Source organism: Canis aureus, chromosome 14 (genome assembly GCF_053574225.1).
Source record: "Canis aureus isolate CA01 chromosome 14, VMU_Caureus_v.1.0, whole genome shotgun sequence".
Lineage (NCBI taxonomy): Eukaryota > Metazoa > Chordata > Mammalia > Carnivora > Canidae > Canis > Canis aureus.
This window is the reverse complement of record NC_135624.1, coordinates 28,321,841-28,347,039: the sequence shown is the minus strand read 5'-3', so window position 1 is coordinate 28,347,039 and position 25,199 is coordinate 28,321,841. Positions and strand designations below refer to the sequence as shown.

General features: G+C 49.0%; 1 protein-coding gene across 39 annotated transcripts in view; it reads right to left on the bottom strand.

Annotated features, from left to right (window-relative positions):
• LOC144283315 (uncharacterized) overlaps positions 1-24,412 on the bottom strand; it is a 237,817-nt gene extending 213,405 nt beyond the window's left edge. For 36 of the 39 annotated variants that reach the window (XR_013351795.1, XR_013351798.1, XR_013351797.1 and 33 more), the window contains exon 1: positions 24,277-24,412. The gene's annotated coding sequence lies outside the window, so the exon portion shown is untranslated. Of the gene's footprint in view, positions 1-21,903; positions 22,951-22,977; positions 23,210-24,276 lie in introns of those variants that run through there. The other 3 variants (XR_013351812.1, XR_013351781.1, XR_013351779.1) reach the window with 3 other exon arrangements.
• Between the last annotated feature and the right edge of the window lie 787 nt (positions 24,413-25,199).

Sequence of the window (25,199 nt, the reverse complement as noted above, 5' to 3'; positions counted from 1 at the left end):
CGCTCCCCAGGACCAGGCTCCTGGCCAAGCAAGTCATAGGCACCTACTCGTCCAACCTTCCTAAACACCTAAGGAGCTAAGGCCTGGTCTCATTCTCCCCATTTTATAGGAAAGGAAACCAAGGTCCCAGAAGCAAGCAACCTGCCTGAGGTCACATAGCTGGTAAGTGGAAGGTCACTAGGATGCAAATGCATTTCTCTGATGTTCATCATATTGGGTGACACAATGTAACAGGGAAGAACTGCAAGCCATATGACACAGATATTTATCCCCAGTGTGGTGTATAAATGAAATCCCAAGTCATCGTGAGAAACAGGGACAAACACCAAAGACCCATATCAACCTGGCCTCAGAAACTCAACTGAACATGAAAGCAACTCCATGCAGGGCAAATGTGTGACAGAATCTTGTGGCTGCAAATCTGGCAAAACCAAATGGGGAAGACACTTTACAAAATGCATCAAGAGCCTTAAAAAACTCTAGAACCTTTGACTTGGTCATTCTACAACCAAAAATTTACCTAAGGCTAATCTGAAAGATAGAAACAGGTTTATCAGTCTGCATATGCATGCACAGACAGTCATCTCAGCACGAGTTATGAGAGACAAACACAAAATATATTCTTAATACTCAAAATCACAGACAAAATTGGGAAAATGACAAAATTATCATTGATGGGATATTACAACATTATGTTGCATTAAAAATCATACTTAAAAGCCAGCTTTTAACTCCATGTGGAAATACTTCCACTACATTCAGAGCAAAATCCAATGAGATTATTGATATTAGGTGACTCAAATTAAAAAATAATAATAATAAGCAAAGAAAAAAGAAAGGATATGCCGAGAAAGACGTTAACACTATTTTCTTCGTTTATGCTCTGAACGTTTCCCAAGTTTTCCACAGGGACAATAAAAATAAGCATTATTTGAAAGAAATTATGACCCATGTTCCTAGATCAAGTGAGCAACAGGTGTAATATGAGACCGAGAAGAATTTAATTCGTTTCCAGAGTATGCTTCCAACAAGCTACACGATCCTGCAAAATAAGGCAATGGATTTAGAAAGAGACTGAGTAAAAAGTGGCTCAGGCCCAGGACCATGGAGACCAGAGAAGGGAAGCCCCAAGAACAATCTACACCACAGCAGGTCCACTGGGGAACAGGGGCGTCCCCAGGTGAGTGATCTAAGAACTAGGGTCTGATGGAGCGGAGTCCAAAAAGCAGCTACTTTCAGGATAAAAAGCTACATAGTTCAAAGAGGAAGGGGCGACTAGAAATCCCAGGACAAGCAGAGAGCCGTCCAGAAAGGACACGTGATCAGCATCCACAGCTTGGACGTGCAGGGAACATCATTTAGAGCATAATCTCATAAACGCTGTTTACCAATGTTTCAACTTTTAGAATTAATCCTGTGGATAACACACAGAAGTCTTAATTATGGATGTGGGAGAGAATATGAATGTTACTTGCCTCGCTAACAAGAAATAGAGAGGTCAGAAGAAGGAAGGTGGAAGAAGGAAGGGCAAGGCCTGCTGATATCACAGGCTCAGCACGTGTGAGTCATGGGATAGCAGGGAGGCTGAGGAAAGAAGGTCTAAGTAGGGGGTGGGGAGGGTGGGAGGTGGTGGAGATAGGCAATTTAACCCTATTATTTAGAGATACTGACCCACCCCCCCACCCCCATTCACTCCATTCACTTAGGAAAAGGACTAAGGGCAGACAAGAAGACAGGAGAACAGGGATTCTGTCCTTTTCCACATCAGCCTTTCCCACTTGACTTTAAATACATGCATGTAATATTTTGATTAAAAACCCAACTCTTGGGCATCACTGGGTGGCTCAGCGGTTTGGCGCCTGCCTTCGGCCCAGGGTGTAATCCTGGAGACCCAGGATGGAGTCCCACGTCGGGCTCCCTGCATGGAGCTTGCTTCTCCCTCTGCCTGTGTCTCTGCCTCTCTCTCTCTGTCTCTCATGAATAAATAAATCTTAAAAAAAAAAAAAAAAAAAACTCTTGGGGTGCCTGGGTGGCTCAGTCAGTTAAGTGTCTGCCTTCAGCCCAGGTCATGATCCCAGAGTCCTGGGATCCCTGCTCAGTTAGGAGTTCACCTCTCCCTCTCCCTCTGCCCCTACCTCCCCACTCATGCATACTGTCTCCCTCAAATAAAATCTTTTTAAAAAAATTATTTTAAAAAGGTGTTTAACTCTGAGTTCAAACATACTATGAGCAGGAGCTTCCTGCCTAAATGCTCCCATCCCTCTTTCCTGCTTGCATGTGGTCAAAGAGCTCTGCATCTGTATGAAGCAGCTATTCCTGGGGCAGGCCAATAGCCTGATAATGAGCTCCCCCAACTACCTGGCACAATAACCCAAATCCCCACCAGCTGAAGGCATTTTTAGATGCACACCGCCCCAAATATCTCTCTCTTGCAGATGAACTGGGAAGGGATGACACACATGGGATCATATTATAAATGCCACCTGGAATGTAAAGACACTTAACAAAAAAGGCACACTATGTGGGCTTTCGAGATAGTACACTTCCTTCTCTTGGTCTCTGCCCACAGGCTCCATGCCCACTGTCCAATATCACCTCCTCTGAGCAGCTGGAGCAGTCTAATGCCCAAGTCCCATCAAGTCGCTCTTTGGCCCCAAATTCTTCCTTGGCTCTTCCTGGAGAATCTCCAGGAGCTGGTCTCTTTGCTAGGTACCACACCGCAGTTGGCCCAGGCCACACTACACAACTCTGAAGCCCACTGTTCTTATCACAGTCTAGCTCGGCAGTGTCCAACAAAAATACGATGCCAGACACATATATGATTTAAATTTTTCTAGGGATTCCTGGGTGGCTCAGCGGTTTAGCGCCTGCCTTTGGCCCAGGGCGTGATGCTGGAGTCCCACGATCGAGTCCCACGTGGGGTTCCCTGCATGCAGCCTGAGGGAGAACCCTCTGCCTGTGTCTCTGCCTCTCTCTCTCTCTCTCTCTCTATCATGAATAAATAAATAAAATCTTTCTAAAAAAACTAAAATAAAATTTTCTAGCAGCCACATTAAAAATAATAAGAAACAAGTGAAATTCATTCCCATATGTATTTTATTTAAATTACTATCTAAATCTTATCATTTCAACGCATCATCAACACGAATAACTATTTTTTTTTTTAAAGATTTTTATTTATTTATTCATGATAGTCACAGAGAGAGAGAGAGAGACAGAGACACAGGCAGAGGGAGAAGCAGGCTCCACGCACCGGGGGCCCGATGTGGGATTCGATCCCGGGTCTCCAGGATCGCGCCCTGGGCCAAAGGCAGGCGCCAAACCGCTGCGCCACCCAGGGATCCCCACGAATAACTATTAAAGATATTTTACATTCTCTTTTTTTGTACTAAGACTTAGAAATCCAGTGGACATTTTATACTTCTAGCACATTTCAACCCAGACTTTTTCTACCTTTCAAGTTCTCAACAGCCCCATACTAACCACCACACCGGACAGCACAGATCCAGCTATAGCTTAAAAAGCCCAACTTCTCTGGGCCTCTCAGGGGCCCCCCACCTCACCCCACCCCCAAAGGTCGGGACAGACTTTGTCTCCTTTCTGTCAGGTACAATACAACCTTTGATTGTAAGAGCTAACATTTGCACAGAATTTTTTGTCTTCTACCCGACAATGCTTCCTGTAGTTCTTAAAAAGTGTCCCCAGCTGAAAGCTTCAGAAACTGTGGGTTAGAGAGGTCATCTGTTCCAGGCCAGAGTCACACAGCCAGTATGAACCATGCCTCAGGCCTCCTGCCTACAAATCCAGGTCATTTGTCTTCACTTACAACTTGTTAAATGCTTCACCCAGGCCAATGGAGCAAATGGGTGCCCCTTTCCCTAGAAGGAAATACTACATTGCCCCTGGGGGGGGGGGGGTGTGTACTGAAATTTTTGCATCAACTTTTAAAGAGATCCAATCATGCACCCTTCTGCTTCCTCTGCAAAGGATTATCTGGAAGTTTAAACCACTCAACAGCTGGGAGATATCCTTAAAAAGCATCATTTGTTACTCCCACAATGAAAACCACATTGTCGATTTGGGGGGAAGGGGGAACAACGTGGCAGCTCTCAGTTTCTTGCCAGGAGGGAGGTGTGTGCCCTGAGCCCCATGAGCTACTAGAACAAATGGAAGGAGCCGGCCTGCCACTAATCCACTCTCACTGATTAAGTCCCAGCGTGAATCAGGTCTGCAGGGGGGGTGGGTAACTGGCCTCAAACCTGCATTTATTGTCTACACTGGGATTCATCCCCAAACAGGTTGAACTGGGAGCACTGGGGCAAAATCCAAGGGAACTACCACCCACAATCATCTCTGAAAAAGGCAAAGGGTTCTAAGCTCCCAATGCTTGGCCAAACCCTTAGACCCAAACTCCATCCACTGACATTCCCAAAGAACAAAAGAATGTGGGTGATCCTTGGAGCTGCCAGATGGGAAAGATGATCTGTGGTACAAGGACAAAGGGACATTTGGGTTCTGATCCCACCCCTGCCCCCATGTCAGCTGCCCCGGCCCACCCTGTGCTCCTGAGAGCTGGGCAGTGGGTGCCACTGATATAAACTTCTCTCAAGTGCCCCTAAGTTCTTCCACATTGAACATCAACCAACTACCTGCACCCCTTGAAGTAGAGATAAGTTCAAGGCAGGAAAGCATATCAGTTAAGACACAAAGATCCTAAAATTAGGCTGCTTGGCTTCAAGTCTTAGCTCTGGCCCTACGACTTATTCACGGTGACCTTGAAATGTCACTTACTGTCTCAGTTTTCCCAATGATGAACCTGAAATTAAGACAGACCACAGAGACTCTTGTGAGGCCTGCACAGATAGATTAAATGTAAACGTAGAGTGCTCAGAAAGGAGGCTGGTGTACAGTCGGAGGGACTAACATGTTCACTAACATGAGCCCACAGCTGAGAAAAATCAAGGCCCAAAACGAGGGCAGCAATTAATGTCATTTTGCAGAGACGGGGCTTAAAGCATGGATCCCAAGACTCCAAAACTAGGAATTTAAAAAATGAAACACCACTTAGAAAGGTTTTTCAAAATGGAAGTACTGAACACCCTCATTCATTCATCATGTGTTTACTGACCACCCCAGCCCACATGCCAGACAGCCACCCCCCCTTCCAGCATATGTGGGGCTCGCAGGCTGGCTGGATAGTAATAACCAGCGCATATTGAGCACCTACTACATGCTGGCTCTGGGAGAAGCTCTTCAAGCACAAAATCTCATTCAATCTTCACAACAATGTATCTAGTAGGTACTATTTACTTTCCGATTTTACAGATGAAAAAATAGACTCAAGAGGGTAACCTCCCCCAGGAGATCCGATACCTCCCAAGGCAGAGGCAGGGCTCAAACCTCCACTGAGCCAATAGAAGTCCTCATTCTGATCCATTATGCTTTGTACGCTTTTCCATGTTCCTAATACATAGAAACAATTATGGCTTTTCCTTTTCTGCCACCAGGTAACAGAATAATTCAAAATGCCAGGCCAATCCCCAGTAGTAAGAAGCCCAGGCTCTGGGCCTGACAGGATAAATGAATGAATCAATCTTGTTGATCAACTGGGTTCCTTCTCCTAGAAGAGGGATCTTCCTGCCCTCCACCCAGGATTTGGGCCTCAAGGCTGGAATGTGAGGCAGGGAGGAGCAGAGGAATTAGGAGGCTATTTGTTCTTCAGGGAGGCATCCAGCAGGGTGGGGTGGGGCCTCTGGGGAGCCCATTCTATTAGACTGCAATCAGTGTATCAGTTTCTGAAAGGCTTATCCTGGCTGGGGGTATGGAAGCCCCTGGGGCCATCAGAACCACAGCTCCACTGCAGGAGGCGCGCTGCATTGCTGCATTTCTGCATTCCAAGCACAGAGGTCGCAGAAGTCTGGAAAGAGGGGAAGTCCCACGTGGGCAGGTCAAGATGACCCCGCAGAGAGCAGCGGTCCAGCAGCACTGTGGACGGGCCTGGAGTCCCATACCCACGATGAAGGAAAATTATACAGGTCAGAGGCTGTTTCCAGAATGCCAATCCCACCGCTGCCGCTGTGTGACCTTGTCTGAGTCACCGCCTCTCTCTGGGCATCCGCTTCTGCCTCAACATCAGTCTGGGACAGCTGCAAGGGATCTTTAAGCACCAACGAAAGCCAACGGCAACCGTGGGCGCACTTGCTCGGTGCTTATTATCGCTCTAGCCCTGAGTTCGTCGTGCATGATCACATTTCAACCTCGCCATGACCCAGACTTTGACCCTCGGTTCACAGCGGAGGAAACTGAGGCAGGGAAAAGTTAAGGCCACTGCACAATGGATGAAGTAACAGAACGAGGCAAAGGCAGGGGAGGAGCAGTGGCCACCCAATTCCAGGAACTGAGCTCTTTAACCACCACACCAAGAACACTTACTTTTAGATTACCAGTGAAGCTGAACTACTTGGCTAAAGAAGTCCCTTCCAACTTTGAGAGTGTATGATCCTGGGACAATCCCAAAGCAGCTCTGGGTCCCAGCATCCTAAACACAAACTCTGACCCTGTGCCTTACGTAAGCAGGCATACAAGAGGATGCCCAGCAGCACAGTTTGTGTGTGGGGGAAAAAGCAACAAAACAAAACAAATGCCAACAATTCACATGCCCTTGGAGAATGAATAAATAAACTGTGGTCTGTTCACAGAGTGGAGGAGATTACCACGGTGAGAAATAGACCACGATGATGATATGCACCAACATGGACTTATCACTGTGAAACTGGGTGGCCAAGTACACTGCCTAGAGCATGGAACTTCTGTAAAGCTCAAAAGGAAGAAAAGAAAATAGTGTAGGAAGTCATCAGAGAGGGAGAAAAACCATGAGGACTCTTAGTCATAGGAAACGAACTGAGAGTTGCTGGAGGGGAGGAGGTGGGAGATGGGTTAACTGGGTGATGGGCATCAAGGAGGGCACATGATGTGATGAGCACTGGGTGTGATATATGCAACTGATGAATCACCCAACTCTACATCTGAAACTAAGGATATACTATATGTTGGCTAAATGAATTTAAATTCAAAAGAAAGAAAATAGTATTTAGGCATACTCCTGTATACGGTGAAAACAGTTTAAGCAAAGGTATAACAAACTCCCAAATCCAAGATCATGATTCTTTCTAGAGGAGAGCACTGAGGGGTAGGGGTAGAAGAGACCAGAAAAAAGACACCGGTAGAGTCAGTGCTCATTGGTCATATTCTGCTCCTAAGCAAGGGGCCGGTTCACAGGTGTCCAGTTACTACCATGTCCCATAACTGGCCTATAAATGACCCCCATTTCTTTTGGAGACACCAAAAGAGTATAACAGACTATAGAAGCTACATGAAATCTGCTCATCCATTCTGTCACCAAAAATGTTTGTTACCAAAAACATTTGCTAGTCATTTATTCTGCAAGAAAAACAACTCTTGGACAGGACTTTGATATGTCTGGATGTCCAGGGTAGATGCACCATGACTGCTGCTAGGCCATTACTGCTACATTAGCAAGTACCTGCCCTCACCCAATCTTCACCAGAAACCTGGGTGCTTCCCTCAACTCTGGAGGGATGTTCAGTAAGAACATCCACCTGCTAGAACTCTGAGGGCATGACCAAGATAACGCACAAGAAGGCTGAACTGAGACACCGACGAGGTAAACACTGACCACTGGAATCCAAAGGATGAAGACTCAGGGCAGTGCTGCAAATATGCAAGACCTGTCTGCACAAGACCTGACCTGCAAATGTGCACTCTGTCATTTCTGGCTGGATGACCATGGCTGAATTTTGTACAATTTCTGTATTTCATGCCAAAACCATAGGCAACAAAAGAAAAAAAAAAAAAAACAGCTAAGTTGGACTTTGTCAAAATTAAAAACACTTATGCATCCAAGGATGCTTTCAAGGGAGTGAAGAAACAACTCACAGAATGGGAGAAAGTATTTGTAAATTGTATGCCTGAAAAGGGATTAATATCCAGAATATATAAAGAACTCCTACAATTCAGGACACCTGGGTGGCTCAGCGGTTTAGCGTCTGCCTTCAGCTGAGGGCATGATCCTGGAGTCCCAGGATCGAGTCCCACATCGGGCTCCCTGCGTGGAGCCTGCTTCTCCCTCTGCCTGTGTCTCTGCCTCTCTCTCTCTCTCTCTCTCTCTGTCTCTCATGAATAAATAAATAAAATACTTTTTTTAAAAAAAAGAACTCCTACAATTCAACAGCCACAACAAACATTTCTCCTCAGATCTAGAAGTGGTCAATAAGCACATGAGAAGATGCTCAACACCACCAGTCATTTAGTGAAATGCAAATCAAACTCACTGTGAGCTATCATTTCATACTGACTAGGATGGCTACTATGTATACATATACATGGTATATACATGTATGTATATATATATGTATTTATATAATATCTGTTGGTGAGGATATGGAGCAGCTATGGAAAACAGCATAGCAGTCTCCCCCGTAAATTAAACACAGAAATCATCACATGACCCAGCAATACCTCTACATCCACGTCCACAGAAGCATAATTCACAATAGCCAAACAGTGGAAGCAACCCAAATGTCCATCAACAGACGAACAGATAAACAAAACATGGTGCACGCGTACAACAGAAAATCATTCAGCCTTCAGAAAGAAGGGAATTCCAACAGTGCTCCAACAGGGATGGACACGGAGGACAAGTGAGATAAGCCAGTCACCGAAGGGCAACTACTGTCTGATTCCACTGATGGGAGGTACCTGGACTAGTCAAATTTGCAGAGATAGAAAGTGGTTGCCAGGGGCTGGAGGGAGGAGCAATCAGGAGTTAGTGTTTAATGGGGACAGAGCTTCAGTTTGGGAAGATGAAGCAGCTCCGGAGATTTACGGCTGCAAAACAAAGCAAAAGTGCTTAATGCCACCGAATTGGACTCTTAAAAATGATTAAAATGGTAAATTTCATCATGAGTATTTCACCTCAATAAAAAATTTTTTTAATTTAATAATTAAAAGCCTAGGGATCCCTGGGTGGCGCAGCGGTTTAGGGCCTGCCTTTGGCCCAGGGCGCGATCCTGGATACCCGGGATCAAATCCCACATCAGGCTCCCGGTGCATGGAGCCTGCTTCTCCCTCTGCCTATGTCTCTGCCTCTCTCTCATTCTCTGTGTGACTATCATAAGTAAATAAAAATTTAAAAAAATAATAATAATTAAAAGCCTAAAACTAAACTACGCCTCAATCCCCCCACATTTGTCAGCAAGGATGATGATCACCTCAGCTTCCCTGGAGGGTCTGCTTACAAAGATTGAGTAACTCCAAGCTCACGGGTGGAGCAGAGTACATCATGCAGCAGGAGCTCAAAACAGAAGAGTGAGGGCCCAGCACATTGCAGAAGATGTTCAAGACTCAATCCAGCCCCTCACAAAAAGGGGAAGAAACAGAGACGGGAGACAAGAACAGCTCACTCACTGTGACCCTGACACCCCACCACCACCACAGCCACCGCCACCACCACTGACACAACTGGGCAGACTCTTGGATTCCAGACAGGTGCAGAGGTGGCCCAGGCATCCTCACCTGCTCAGCCCCGACTCCCCCTCAATCAAACACCAGAAACTCTTTTTTTTTTGGGGGGGGAGAGGGTGGCATGGAGGTCTTATCAGCAAGAGAGCTTCCCCTCAACTACCAGGTCCCCTTCCCACCAGGAAAACTAGCAACGCAGAAGAGACAGTGCAAAAATCATTTCCTCTTTGCAGGGCTCAGAATCCTGCTGTCCGTTCCCCATCCTGTTCACATTGGGTTTAAGGAGTGAGAAGTAAGATATGCAGCAGGCCTGCATCCACTTCCTCTCTGCCTCCCCACTCCACCCCCCTGATGTGCCAGCTGGAGGGCAGGTCCCCCACCACCTCTGGGAGAGCCTGTGAGTTCCCAGAGCTTCAGATGTGGTGCCTGGAAGGTAAGAGGCACGCCCTAAATCTGTTCAACAGAACTCAGTTTCCTCCTGTGTCACCTTTTACAGAGAAAGAAACTCAGCCCAGAGATGTGAAGGTCACGCAGCTACTTCGAGGCAGAGCTGAGGTTCAAACCAGACAGTCTAGAGTTAGGATCTGGGGAAACAGAGACAGACACGAGGCCAGGAACATAAAGGGAAGGCCCACTGGATGTTGTCACTGCTGCCCCATGCTGCCCGAAGCTGAGCTGGGTATGGAGCGGCACTTACAAGTGTCACCAGAAGGGCAAAGGGAGGTTGCACCCTGTTTTCTTGCTCAGAAATCAGAGGGAGAGTGAGGGAGGAGAGGGCTGAGCCAGACACCCAAGAGTTTCCTCTCCGTTGGTGCTTTATCAATGTGCCCATCAAGCCCCCTCCCTCACTGCCACCAAGTCTTATTTATAATTAAAACAGGTTTATGACACAGAAAAAACAATACCTGGAAGCCCTGTGCCTGCAATCCACATCACCTAGGACAGCTACAACTTCAATTCTTCCCTTTTCTCTCTCAATCTTTATCTAGAGATTGTCTCATTCAGAACCTGAGACCTGGGATCCTGATGACTAAAATATGTAGCCGAAACCAAAACCGTCCTGCCCTTTTGCAATACTGCAGAAGACAGGGGATCAGAAAACAAGGATGGGAATAACGAGAAACTTCCATCTAGGGAAAAAAGATTCTTTTTTTTTTTAATTTCCTGGGAATCTGGAGTTAACGGGTTGATTCCAAACCCAGCGTCCACACTCTGACCTGGATTCCAATCCACCTTTTTTTTTTTTTTTTTTTTAAATTTTATTTTATTTTTTTTATGATAGTCACACAGAGAGAGAGAGAGAGAGAGAGAGAGAGAGAGGCAGAGACACAGGCAGAGGGAGAAGCAGGCTCCATGCACCGGGCCCGATGTGGGATTCGATCCCGGGTCTCCAGGATCGCGCCCTGGGCCAAAGGCAGGCGCTAAACCACTGCGCCACCCAGGGATCCCCCAATCCACCTTTTAAGAGTTGTGTGAACCTGGGCAAGTCAGCTAACTCCTCTGAGCCTCAGTTTGTCCCATCCGGAAAATGGGGTTGATAATGGTTGCCATATACAAGGTAATGCTGAATAATACATGGGGTCATGCAAGTGAAGTAGGTGGCGCTGTGCCCTTCACACAGTGGGCCCAGCTCTTGTGGGTAACATACTATGATTACTACAGATCCTCACCATCAGCCAGAGGAAGGAATTCATGTTCCCACTCAGAGATAAGAAACAAAGACTCTTTCTTCATGGCCCTCCTATCGCAGGCAAACCCATCTCCACCTACTCCGCTCCACCCCACCAGCCCAGTCCCTGACCCCAGCCTTCCCAACCAACCAGATCTCAGCCATCCTATCCCTGGAGACCCACCTACATCACCTGCTCTCCTAAGCCTTCTTTTGTGCTCAGGTGCCTGGCTTCCTGGACTCCAGCATCCTCATTTTCACCCCTGAGAACCACTATCTCACCACGGTGCTGTCGACGTGCGAAATCCTATGTGTGTGTCTTCCTGCACTGGACTCACTCCGTGGGGAGGGTCTCAGAGGGATCCCCAAGCCCTTTTCAATGGCAGAGCTGCAAACCCAGCACAGCACCTGCACCTGAGACATGGCAAACGCTGGGGGCCTGAGTGCAGCTGTTCAAGTGCAATTTACACGCGGAATTAGTTCACACTTAATACACTTACTACATGAATTCCCACGAATTCATGTGGGAAAAGTGCTTTTTTTTTTTTTTTTAAGATTTCAATTATTTATTTCAGAGAGTGAGCAAGAGAGAGTGAGTGAGCGAGAGCGAATGAGCAGAGGGCAGAGGCAGAGGGGGAGGGACAAGCAGACTGCCTGCTGAGCAGGGAGCCCAGCCGGACACGGGGCTCGATCCCAGGACATTGGGATCATGACCTGAGCCAAAGTCAGAAGCTTAACCAACTGAGCCACCCAGGTGCCCTGAAAAGTTAACACTGGTACTCAGTCAGGGCTTAGGAGCTACGTGCCGCATGGCATTTCCATAGAGCGATGGATAATACTAAATAAATACCATGATGCTGCATCGTAAGGAATTAATGCTGCATCATAGTGACAGCGCTTTTGCTCTCACTCTGTCGAGATCTCTCAAAGACAAGGACTGGCTCTTTCACACTGTAAAATCCATGGTTCTTCCTCTGTGACCCCTCCTGGAGGTGTGCGTAGTTTCCAACCAGGTCCTTAACGAATTTTTCCTGCACCGAGCTCATGAAGATAAGACAGGGAAAGCTGTACAAAGTGGGGTGGGGCTTTTCTCTCCGTGGTGGCTGTTTGTTTCTCTGAGCAACTCTGCTATGATTGCTCACTGCAAATGCAGAGGAATCCCAAAACCACGCATGTTCCCCTGATGGCCACCAGCGGTGACTCACCCACGGGAGCTGCCGGGAACCCATCAACACCGCTGCCCAGGAACAGCCCAACAACACCACCGCAAGTTCCCATCCAGCAGGATACAAAAGGACTGGCTTCCTCGGGGGGTGGGAAGCAAAGCCAACATGTGTTGAGGCAGAGAGGGAACAGGAAAAGGGAAGGCACAGTCTAGAATCTAAGGAGCAATTACTTTTCCAGGCACACGCAGCCCATCACAAAAGTACGTAAGGGTCTGAAGAAGCAATTCAGAACACCCCGGGCAAACTGTTGGGAAAAAATGGGAATCCCTTATCTTCAGGAAAGGGCTGGCCCACTTACGGCATTTGAGTCCATAAGGATTTAAGCAGGGAGCACCCACGGTGGCACGTCCAGGTCCCCGTTGGGCGCTAGGGGCACAGGAAAGCACAGCACGTCTGCTGGTGCGACGGGAGAGCCACCGCGGCCAATGCAAACTGCCGGCCACATCTGCCCCACGTGTGTGTTTATTTTGGAGACAGAAAGGACTTCTGCATGGAGAGCAGAGCTGGAAGGGTTCCATGTGGGACTGAAGAGGCAGCCAGCGGCCTTCCAAACAAGCTGAGGCACTTGGACTTTATCACGCAGCGATAAGGAGCTATGGACGGTCTCGAACAGGGGCAGGGATGAGATCAGCGTGCCATTTCGGAGGGATCTGTCCACATGTGGTGTCCTGGGCGCGGAGTCTCTGAAGAACGTTCCAGCTAATGTAGCTGAGACTGTGCCCTCTTGCAGGATGATTGGCTTTTCCCATTTTTCAAAAGGTAATAGGAAAAAAAACAAAAGGTCCTCTGTGTGCAAAGTCCCCAGTAATTTATGGGACAGCAGCTGGAGCAGATGGAGGCCCCTTGCGGCATTCACTCTGACGGGGGTGATTCCATAGTCCCACTTAAGTAATGATTCATCCAACCAGGGCTGGAGGCAGTCTTGGGATCACTTCAGCGGATCTTCCCACTTAGAGACAAAGAGATCTCCTATCCTTGTGGAGCATCGCTTCTTATAAAACACATCAGTGCATCTGGTCCATAAAAAACCCACGAGGCAAAGGCCAGTCTGTCCTGGCCAGATTTGTCTCAGAGGACAGCAGCGTGGGGACCTGGGGCCTCACCCCCACAGGCTGTGTTTCCCGCCACCCCTGCCCCATTACAGGGCCACCTTCTCCCCCAGAGCACCTGGGAGGAGCAGCTTGGAGGCTGCCCCCTGGCCTGAGCCTCCTCCATCCTTCCAGAGCCAAAGGCACTATCCTCTCCCTATCATCTCTCTGGACATTCCATACATGCTTTCTCAATCAGAAGGGCATTCCCTGCATAGTCATTTGTTGAAAAGGAAAAGCAAAGGGTTTTTAAACAAGCAAGGGATGACGAAGGAAAGGGGAAATCACTCCTTCAGTAACTAGCACACGGAGAGTGTCTGGGCAGACAACTCAGACGGTACAATGAGGTTTTATACCCGAAGGATTCCTGAATCCTTGACCCTGGTTATGCAACCATCTCGCCTCTGGTCCAGCGCTAACAGCTGACATCACAGTGCCAGAACGGCCTCCTGGGAGCTCCCACCTCCTGCAGCCTGTCCTACCTGTCTGGGTGCTTCCTCCTGCCCTGGCCAGAGCATGCATTTCAGCGGGCAAACCAGATCCTGAAACTCCAAGAATGAAAGTTCATAACGCCTTCTCATTTTTGGTTGGAGTACCTGCTGCATAAAAGGCCTGCAGTGAGTAGCCGCTGAACAGCCCAGAGGATGTGAACGGTGGGGCCGGGCAAGAACGCAGCCCCCACCAACCCCAGTCTACAGGCTGATGCTGTCTGTTCCATAGGACGCCAGGGGCATGGGTCAGAAGCATGGCTTGTCCGGTCAGAGGCAGCTAGTAGATACGGGGCTTGAGAGATCCCGAAGGGTTAGCGATGATTGGATTCTTCCAGAGGATTGGCGTCTGCAGATTCATTTCTAACAGTCACGGCTCACAAACAGGGAGAGAAGCAGCCAGCTGGGGACATGGGACGGGTGTCGCTCCCTTTCCCCACTTCCTCTCCGAACTAACTCCTACTTACGCTTTATGACTCAGCTTTAAGGGTCACCTCCTCCAGGAAGCATTTTGCAAGTCTATATTATTTATGCTTTCAGAAAGCACTAAAAATAAAGTTAAAGTAGCCTTTTGACCCTCACCAAAAGCCCCCTCCCCTCCTTCCTCCTAAGATGACAATAGTGACTTTGATCTAAATCCTTCTAACCCATTCTTTAGACACTCAGCATCCATCTCTAAAAGTATCCTTGAGAGCAGCCCAGGTGGCTCAGCAGTTTAGTGCTGCCTTCAGCCCAGGGCCTGATCCTGGAGACCCGGGATCAAGTCCCATGTCAGGCTCCCTGCATGAGGCCTGCTTCTCCCTCTCCCTCTGCCTGTGTCTCTACGCCTCTCTCTCTCTCTCTCTCTCTCTCTCTGTCTCTGTCTCGTGAATAAATAAAAATCTTAAAAAAATAAAATTAAATTAAAGTATCCTTGAGTAACAGAGAGCATGAGCTGTGAATTCTCAGACTGATGGAGGAGTGGGGCTGCACACTTTTTCGATTTTACCGCACGCTGCCAACACGTCTCGCAGGTGACTTCACACGGTCGCTAGCCGAGTCAGGGGATCCTGTGCCACACTGTCCCGCCAAGATCTGAGTCAGACTTCCTATCTTGGGCACATTTTAAAACATGAAAAATGTACCCCCTGGACACAACACAAATGCGCTTCAACCGGAGGATGTGAACTGAACCAGTGGCATATCCATGGAACAGAACAGCAACCTCAACCGAACCGCTGATCCACGAAGCGAAGCATCGGGAACCAATCTCCCATGCATTCGGCTAAGTGAGAAAAAAAACAGACTCGGGTGCTACATGCTAGATAATGCCGTTTACATGAAAAAGGCAAAACTGTAAGGTCAGGGAACAAATGACTGGTTGTCAGCAGCTGGGGCCTGGGGAAGCTGGCCGACTACAAGGGACAGGAGGGAAGTCTGGGGGCGATGGCAATGGTCTGTATCTTGATGGTGAGGCTTACACAGCAGTGTTACATAGCTGTTGTGTGTTGATGAAAATGCCTCGGGTTATACACTGAAAAAAGAGGGGATCTGCTGTATAGACGTCAGACCTGAGTGAGAGGAGGGCTCGACCTTATCAGGGAGCTTCAGGACTCATACTCTTCACTCTTTCTTCCTTTGAGAGCTGCTTGTTCCTATCCTTTACCTACTTTACTATGAGGTTGTTTGGCTTTTAGCTATTGACTTGGGGGAACTCTCTATCCTCATTATAACAGCTTCTTGTGCTCAGATGTGCTTTCTTCTTTAATATCTAGTCACATTTGTCAATTCTTCCCTTTTCACGTGTGCTCTGCTCCTTCTCTGGTGAACTTGTCCTGGGTCTTCATGTCTCACTGCAACGCGGGATTTCAGTATTGACCCTTTCATCCTGCATAAACTATCCTCTCCCATTATTCTATTCATAGTCTTTCATATTCCTTACAATAATGGGCTTTTTTTGTACGTTTGCTTCTTTCTGTGTGTCCCCCATGACATAATAAACTCTGTGAAAACTGGTACCGTATCTGTTGATCACTACTGAATACCCAAGGCCTAGAACAATGCTCACTACACAAAAGGCATTCCACAAACATCTGCTGAATAAATGAAAGTAAAGAAAAATCTAATACAAGTGCCTATGATGCAAGGGCATCTGGGTGGCTCAGTGGTTGAGCGTCTGCCTTTGGCTCAGGTCATGATCCTGAGATGGAGTCCTGGGATCGAGTCCCGAATTGGGCTCCCTACAGGGAGCCTGCTTCTCCCTCTGCCTGTGTCTCTGCATCTCTGTCTGTCTCTCATGAATAAATAAATAAAATCTTTTTTTTTAAAAAAGTGTCTATGATGCATATAAACATGCGTCTAGCATGTAATACACATTATGCATAAATGTTAAGGACCTATCAGGTATCACTGCACCACTGACAGCAACACACATCACACCTCTCACCAGAAAACGGCAAATGTGGCTGCAGGGCCAATCTCATGAGCCCTGAAAGTTACTCAAAAATTTTTAAATATTGAGACACTATGAAGTAACAATCCTAAATCCGAGGATTTACAAAAAAAAAAAAAGTTTTAACTGAAAAATAAAAAACTTGATATATACAAAAAACAGTCTATTGTGGAGCTGCACATCCAAATGAGACAAATGATTCAGTGAGCAATGAAACAGTCACTGAATAGAAATGTTATCTATGCAATAAAAATAAAGTACACAAGAACATTCAGGAATGCCCACTACCTAATGGTAACCAAGACAAGTCAGGATGCGACCATAGACACCGAATGACAACCTCAGCAATAAAGACAAAACAGTGACCATATGTAACTCAAGAAATCATATTTAACTTTTATGGATTTTTTCCCAGATTTTCAAAGATAAGCTCCCATTCCTTTCACATGAAGAAAGCTAAATTTTCCATCACAGTTCCGTCCACCAAGGGCCTGTAATCTCCAACTCAGGTACTTCTGTTCTAAAACCGCCCCCTCCAAGTGCATTTGTCACCACTTTAAATGTGGAGTCTGGAAAACTACTCCTCGGTTGCAATCCTTGGAAAGTAACCAGAGTTTGCAGGACCCATTTACATCCACTTGTGCCTGGTCATTTAAGGCTTTTGAGAGTGCCCCAGCTTCTTGCCATCATTCCTCCTGACACACTGGAGCCTACCCTCTCAGGTCCCTGTCTTCCAGGCCCTTGCTGAGACCAGAGACCCCTCACCCCTCTTCCCGCTCAGGTAGGGACTAGAAGATTCAGCTGCCACATACCCAGCTGCCTCCATTTCAATACGTCTCCCTCAACCTCCTAGCAGGTATCATCAGAGATCTGCCTCTCTCCTACACGGAGAACTTCTTCCAGACTGGGTGGTTTCTTATTCACTACCCCCTGTGCCTGCGCTCGCTCACTCACCCACTCGCTCATTCCATTCCTGAATGCCTACCACGTCCCAGGCACCGTTTTAGAGCTGCCTTGTTGCACACAAACAGAACAGAACACAAGCCACGTGTACTTTCAGATTTTCTAGTAGCCACGTTTTTAAAAAGTTTAAAGAAACAGAGGAAATTAATTTCGATAATGTATTTAAGCCAATATATCCAAAATATCATTTCAATATACAGTCAACTTTCAAGAATTCTTTAGTGAGATACTTTACATTCTTTTTTTGTACTAAGTCTTTAAAATTGATGTGTATTTTCCACATGCATGACATCTCCATTCAGACTCCCCACTTTCAAGTGTTCAGTGGCCATATAAGTAAGGGCTGGTGGCCACGACATGAGCCAGTACAGTTTTAGGTGCTTGGGACAGAGCAGTGAACAGTCCAGAAGCTCATCTCTTGTACGCATGTCCATCACCAACAGCCTGGACCAAGGGCCTGTGATACTTGCTCATTTGCACCTGGTGCCCTGGCTTCTGACTCTGATTTAGGCCCTTTTCACCACAGCAGACAGACGGATCATTTCAAACGCTAAATCACACCCAATCAGTTTTCGATAAAACCCCAAATAGGTAGGTGGCTCCGCGGTTTAGCACCGCCTTCAGCCCAGGGCCTGATCCTGGACACTCAGGATCAAGTTCCACATCGGGCTCCCCGCATAGAGCCTGCTTCTCCCTCTGCCTCTGTCTCCGCCTCTCTTTCTCTCTGTGTATCTCATGAATAAATAAATAAAATCTTTAAAAAAAAAAAAAAAGAATAGTTCCGCATTTTACAGAATAGAAGACAAATCACTATGTAAGGTGACAGAGGTGAACTCGACTTGCTGCAGGGCTCAGCTCACTGTGCCTACAAATACAGAACCCAGGGTGATATACACCTGAAACTAAGGACGCTGTAGGTCAATTACCCCTAAATTAAAAAATAAATAAATAATAATTAAAAAAAAAAAAAAAACCCACACAATCTTAGGAAAGGCCTGTGAATGTGAACATCCACTGCAGGCTGCCCTGGCATCTCCTGCCTCTGTCCGCCTTGCTCACACCACTGCTCCAGTTCATTCTTCGTGCTGCTCCTCCATCTCACAGACTCACCACTGCTCCCAGCCTCTATCCCGGCTCTCCCCAAAGCCAGGAACAGCCTCCTCTAGACTAACCTCCTTCACTTCCTTCAAGGCTGCTCCAATGTCTGCCTCTCAACAGAAGCAGCCCTGACCAGCCAACTTAACCCTGCAGCCCACCCCAGCCCTCCAGACACTCACCTGCTCGACCAGCTCCTATAGAACGTGTTACCCTCTAAAACACTAGTAACATCCTTAGTTCTTTTTTTTTTTTTAATTTTATTTATTTATGATAGTCACAGAGAGAGAAAGAGAGAGAGGCAGAGACATAAGCAGAGGGAGAAGCAGGCTCCATGCACCGGAAGCCCGATGTGGGATTCGATCCCGGGTCTCCAGGATCGCGCCCTGGGCCAAAGGCAGGCGCCAAACCGCTGCGCCACCCAGGGATCCCACATCCTTAGTTCTTACGTCTACCTATTGTTCTTTCTCTGTCTCTCTCAGCTGTAATGCAAGCACCATATATGCACAGAAATCCTCTTTTTGTCCCTTTCTGCATCTCTGCCACTTAGTTGCTTGGCACAGAGTAGGCATGCAGTCACTATTTGCTCGATTAACAAAAATGAATGGCTACAAGCCCTCAACCTTACAGAATTTATGATTTATTGAGAGAGGACACCTATAGGGTATATTCGGCAAGGAGAGGTACTGTCTTTGTTTGCTTGGTCTGCCATAACAAAACACTATGGACTGAGCAGCTTAAACAATAGAAATTCATTTCTCACAGTTCTGGAAGCTAGGAAGTCCAAGATCGTGGTTCTGACACAACTGGCTTCTGCTGAGAGCTCTTTTCTTGGCTTACAAAGTCACCCTCTTGCTGTGTCCTCACACAGAGAGAGGAAGAAAGTTCTCTGGCGTAGCTTCTTATGAATGTAGTAACCCCATCATGAGGACCGGCCCTCTACCCTACCTCATCTATCCCTAATCACCTCCCAAAGGCCCTACCTCCAAGCACCATGACACTGGGGGTCAGAATCTCAACATATGAATTTTGGAAGGACACATTCAGCCCATAACCAGTGCCACGGAGAAAAATCTCAGGAGGGTAAATGGGATAATACAAATATAGCAACTACAACTTATATAACAACTACCACATGCCAGGCCTGGTGCTAAGCACCTTGTGCCCAATGGCACGGCGGGGCCAGGACCACTCCACACAGAGGGGGTGCAGTGTCGGCCTGCACTGCCTCCATCCATTCCACATCGCCCTCTGAGGACCACCCTGCCCCCGCTGCATGGCTTGGACTAGAAAGGACACTATAGAAAGGCAGAGATTTTTGTCTCTTTCTTTCCCTGCTGGATCTCTGGCAGCTAGAACAGTGCCTGGCACACTGCTCAGCAAATGAATGAATGGATGGGATCAATCAATCTTGCGCAGAGTAGCAAAGCTACCAGGAAAAGGGTGTCCTAAAGAATAATAAATAATGACAACTGCTCTTCTGTCTTCTTCGAGAGCTTACTTCCTCTGTGCTAAGTGCTCTGCACCATCCCTGAGAGGGAAAAACCATTCTCCCTGCATAGCAAGCTGAGAGGTTAAGTAACCTGCAAAGACAGGCTGACGCCTGAGGGGCACCTCCCATCCCTGTCCTTTCACAGACTGCCCTGCAGCTTCCCTGATGGCTGATCTCTTTGTAACATTAAATACATTAAAATGTATTCAGAAACCACTACTCCAAGCAGCCACAGGAAGTAATAAAACCCAGTAATTGTAGCAGTAATATTAGCTAACTTTTTTTGAGGGTTTACTATGAGCCCAGGCACTCTGCTGAATGCCTGCTCTTCATCCCCTACTTCCTCCTCACAGCAACTTGTGAAGCTGGTGTTGTATCATCCCCATTTTATAGATAACAAAACTGAGGCTTACAGAGGTGAAGTAACTTGCCCCAAAATAACCCTGATCTGTACTACGTCTTAACCGTCCCCAGATGCCTCCTGCTGCTAGCTGGTTTCCTTCTCTTTCTTCAGTGTCCAGCAGGGCAAACCCTCCACTTCCCACCACGTTGGAGTGTATCATCTCTAAGACAGCGACTGTAGACTGGGGGCTGCTTGTTTCCTTGAATAGCCGCCTAATTCAACTAAGCACCAGGGCTGTGTTAGCCAGCAGACAGGTGAAGATGCCCACCTGCCCCTCCCCACCCCGCCCTCCACTGCTCTCAAGCAGCCCATGGTCAGCAAGGGAAAAAGAGGCAGGTGAACAAGTAATCCTGGGGCTCAGATGACCCGCCAGACACCAGCAAAACAACACACTCTACCTTTACTCCCCAAAAAGAGGAAGAGAAAACAAGGGAAAGACAACTCAGAATTCGTCCAATAAAAATGACTGAGACCATTTTGGCCTCGTGAATGTAAGTAAGGCTTGTGTTTTATGACCCATACTGTTACTGTTTTTACTGGTGGGGTTGAGAGAGGGGCCACCACAATCTTCTATGGGTAGGTTCAGTAGCTACAGGAGCTACACGCACTCAGGATAAAGGCAGGGACTCTGAGTAGTTGCAAGAATGTGAGGGAAGGGAAGATGTGATCATTTGCTAAAAGAGCTCCATCTCCCATCTGCTGTGGAGTTGATAGTAATTAAATGCTGGTCACAAAGTCAGGCAGGGTGCCTGGATGTGGCACTTAACAAATCCTGAGAGTTTCTGAACCATGTCTGAGGCTCCTGCCCGGACCCCAGGGGCTTTGTTCCCCGGAGCTTTCCAGACACTGAAGGTCTTTCTGAGACTCCTTGGCCCCACTAGGTACAGCCTGCTTCCCCAGGGCGGAAGAGGCAGGCAGCCCGAGCAAGTGGTGCCTTTGTACATGATGTTAGGGTTTCTATCCTGCCTGAGTCCTCCTGTTCCAGGCCAACAAGCATCCCTTGCTTATTTTTAATTTCACTGCCCTCTGACTTCTGAGAGCAGGCCCTGGGCCAAATCGTGATGGTTGTGTTGCTCCCCAACTGTGTGACCTGAGGGGATATTTTCAAACCCTCTGAGCTGTGGGTTCTTCATCTGCAAAATACTGGTAGTAATAATAATAATAATCCTATTTTATATGATTATTGGGAGGTTAAATAAGATAATATTAGTAATAATAATAATAATTCTATTTTATATGATTATTGGGAGGTTAAATAAGATAATACATTTAAAGCATTTAAAACTGACACTGGCCCATGGTAAGAACCTCATCATTGCTAGACATTTTATAATAATTGCCTGGTGAGGTTGTAAGGGGCATAAAAATGCAAAGAACATACTTGGCATGATATACAACTTCCTGTTATTACAGGAACCACTATCATTTTATTATTACAATTATTATTACTACAGTTATTAGTTGCTTAGATTACTTAGAAAAACAGAAGAGATCAAGGAGGCACCTACCAAAGGACCATCTTGAGCAGCATCCTCCAGTAAAGCCCAGAATTTCTGAGGTTTCCTAAGCAGAGTACGGAAGCCACGCCATCAACAGGGCTCATCAAATGATGCTCTGTTCCCACCTTGGACCCCGGTCTCCCTACAAAGGCGAGATGTAGAACGAGGGAGTCCTAGTCTCTTAAAGACATTATAAACCAGCGATAGGAGGGAAGGAGAAAAACAAAAACAAGGAGAGTGATTTGTCTACGGCCAATGGTGAAAAGGAACACAAAATAAAAAGCCCAAGCATCCATCCAGGAGGGCATGTGACTTCACACAAGCACCGTGGAAGCAGCCTGCAGCAGGCCCATGGCCACCTCGCCAGGCAATATGGACGGGGCAACCATCCAGGGTCCTTGGCTTCTTCAGGAGAGGGCTGATTTGTCATTGAGCTGACCAAATCCAGGGACACAAAGAAGACGAAAGTAGGGGTGTCTCATCCTCCAGGAGCCTCTTGAGCTGAGCTGTCCCAGAAAAGTGTCCATCGCAAGCCGGCAGAAGGCCCCGAGCCCGGCCAGCCTGCCTGCCTGCCATCCAAGAAAGAAAAAAAAGAAAAGAAAAAGGCTGAGGCACAAGGGACAGACTGGATGTGGCCGGTGAGAATTCATCCGGGTTTTCAGACCAGCAATCACAGACACCACCAGTGCGGGTCAGATAGCTCAGAAGTGAGAAAAAAGAACTCCCTCCTTCCAGGCCTAAAAAATGCTCCAGCCATGGACAGAAAAAGCACACCGGACAGCATGGGAAGGGCAGGAAGAGAGAGGAAAATCCGAAAAAGAAGCTGATTCCGTCTACTTTTCAAGAGAAGCCCGGTTTATGCAGCACTCTGCCCACAAAGTAGGTGAAGCAGCAACAACAATAAACAGCACACTTCAGCAGGCCGAACAGCAACGTGACCACACAATAAATCCCCTCTGGGAGTTCAGCGGGTACAGCATTAGGGTGGGCACCGGACCTACCCAGCCTTTCCATCGCCAGACCCACACGAGGAATTCCGGCCGGGCTCTCTGCCCACGGCTGAGGCCACGAGGCCGTCCTCACCTCTCAGATGTAAGTCCCCTCAAGTCGTGGAGACCAGGCCACGAGGCTCGGCCCGGCCAGCCGTTCTGTTTGTCCTTTTGCTGCCTCCAGGAAGGTTTTTCTCCTAATAAATCCTTCAGGAAGTTCCACGCTCAGGGTTCAGAGGATCCACATAACCACCTTTTCCACTGGCTAGAGTTTTAGAGAGATTTGCTGTGACCACAGGACTGTGTCAAATGAACAAGCCTCAACTTGTCAACGCCAGTATGCAAAATAGGTCTGCAACATCCTATGACTAAGAGCAGAGCAGATACAGCCCCTACGTCCTGGGGCCCCCGCCCACCCACCACACACAAACACACGTTTCTCCAGGGTTTGCTTCCTCCGGGCAGCTAAACAGCTCCAGGAGGCAGGACTCACGGTGGTGAAGTGGGCCAGAGGGGGTTGCCAGCCTCTCTTTGGAAAACACAAGACCAGAAAGGAAAACCAAAACTTCACCCTCCTCTCCCTAAAAACCCCCACGAGTGATTTCCCGCGCCCTCCCCCCCTCCCAACCTCGCCTCTCATCTCCTTGAAGAGCCTGAAGTCAGGGGCTCCAGGGAGCAGAAGACTATTCCACGCTTACAAAGTATCAGGAAAAATTCACAGTGTATCCGGGCACCGGACACATGCAGCCTCATGGCTGCCCTTCCTGAAAGTCAATACCCACCCCCAACACTGGCAAAACTAAGAGCACGGCAGTCCAGGGAGGGTGAAACAGTTGAGCCAACAAGCCATCCAGAAAGGACTGCCATGATAAGGGTGGGGTGTGGGGGGCAACCAGCAATCTGTAAATGCAATGCAAAGGCAGAGAAAGTTTCCAAAAACAAGTTGGTGGGCTTGTGAAAATCACCCGGTGGTCAGAGGATGGAGGCAGCATCACAGGGGTGCACGGACCTCTCGCTTCTTACCGAGGGTCCTCCCAACCGCAGCTGCGACCCCAAGTCGGTACTGATTGGAGGAGGGGCTATTTTTAGCTCTGCTGGGTCACAACATGCCTTCCATCAAGTGCACGGACCCCGAATTCTCTCTAGGCATGCACGGGCCATGGGATGCCTCCCCCCTCCGCCCCCCCACCGACGTCCAAACTCACTGCCAGTCTCGAATCTGGGGATGAGGCCGGTGCACGGTGAAGGCGCACACGCGGGGATCCGACCCCCCCCGCCCCCGGGTCCCCCCCGGTGCCCAGGTCCCCCCCGCTCCTGGCGCATCCCAGCCCAGCCCGCCAGGCCGGGGCTCGCGAGTTCCCAGAAACGCGGAGGGCAAAATCCTATAACTTACTGGAAGGTGGGTCCCGCCGTGCGTGTGCAGGTCGCCGGGGCTGCCGACGCGCTCTCGGCGTGGAAATGCGCCCGGGGGCGCGGGGGGCGCGGGGGCCCGAGGCTGCGCGCGGCCCCCCGCCCGCCCCGAGCGCGCCCGGCCCGCGGGCCCATGTGCTCGGCGGCCGCACGCGCTCTGCCCGCCCGAGCGCGGGGCTGGCGGGCGGCCCGTGACGTCAGGGCGGGGGAGGGGAGGGAGGGAGGGGAGGGGAGGGGGGAGCGCGCCGCCCCGCCGGCCGCGTGCGTCCTCGGGCCCCGCGCGCCCCTCCGCCCGCCGCCGGGGGCAGCGCGGGGCGCCCAGGGCTGCAGGGGGAGGCGGGGCGGGCCTGGGGCGCCGCGGCCGGGAGGCCCCGATGGAGCAGGGGTGGGGGGAGGGGAGGGGAGCGCTGCGCACCGGGCGGGAGCTCAGCCCCACCGCGTGCCGCCGCCGCGAACCCTGCGGGGATGCCCGCACGCCGAGCGCCGGGCTGTGCGCGCTGCCTCTCCCAGCCCAGCCCTCCCCCCATCCCGGCGCCCTGGAGGCAGGGAGCCTTCGCACCGGCCCGATGGGGAAGGCGAGGTCGGTGAAACCGAAGGAGCCAGATGCCCCGAGATGGCAGGGAAGACCCCAGGCTTAGCTCCGTCCCTAGTGACCCGAGCGCCTCCGTGGGTACCACCCAGCACCCGCGGGCCTGGTGACAAGGGCGCACGCAGCTCCCCACCTCCTCTGACATCCCTGTCCGTCCCCGAGGGCTGAGGACCGCAAGCCCCGTGTAGACAGCCGGCTGTCTGCACCGCTCCCTCCGCTGTAAAGTAGGGCTGTCCCCCCACCCCCACCGCACCCCCTCCTTGAATGCCCGAGAGCCCCTCCGAAGCAACTCCGGAGCGCCGGCCTCCTTGCTTTCT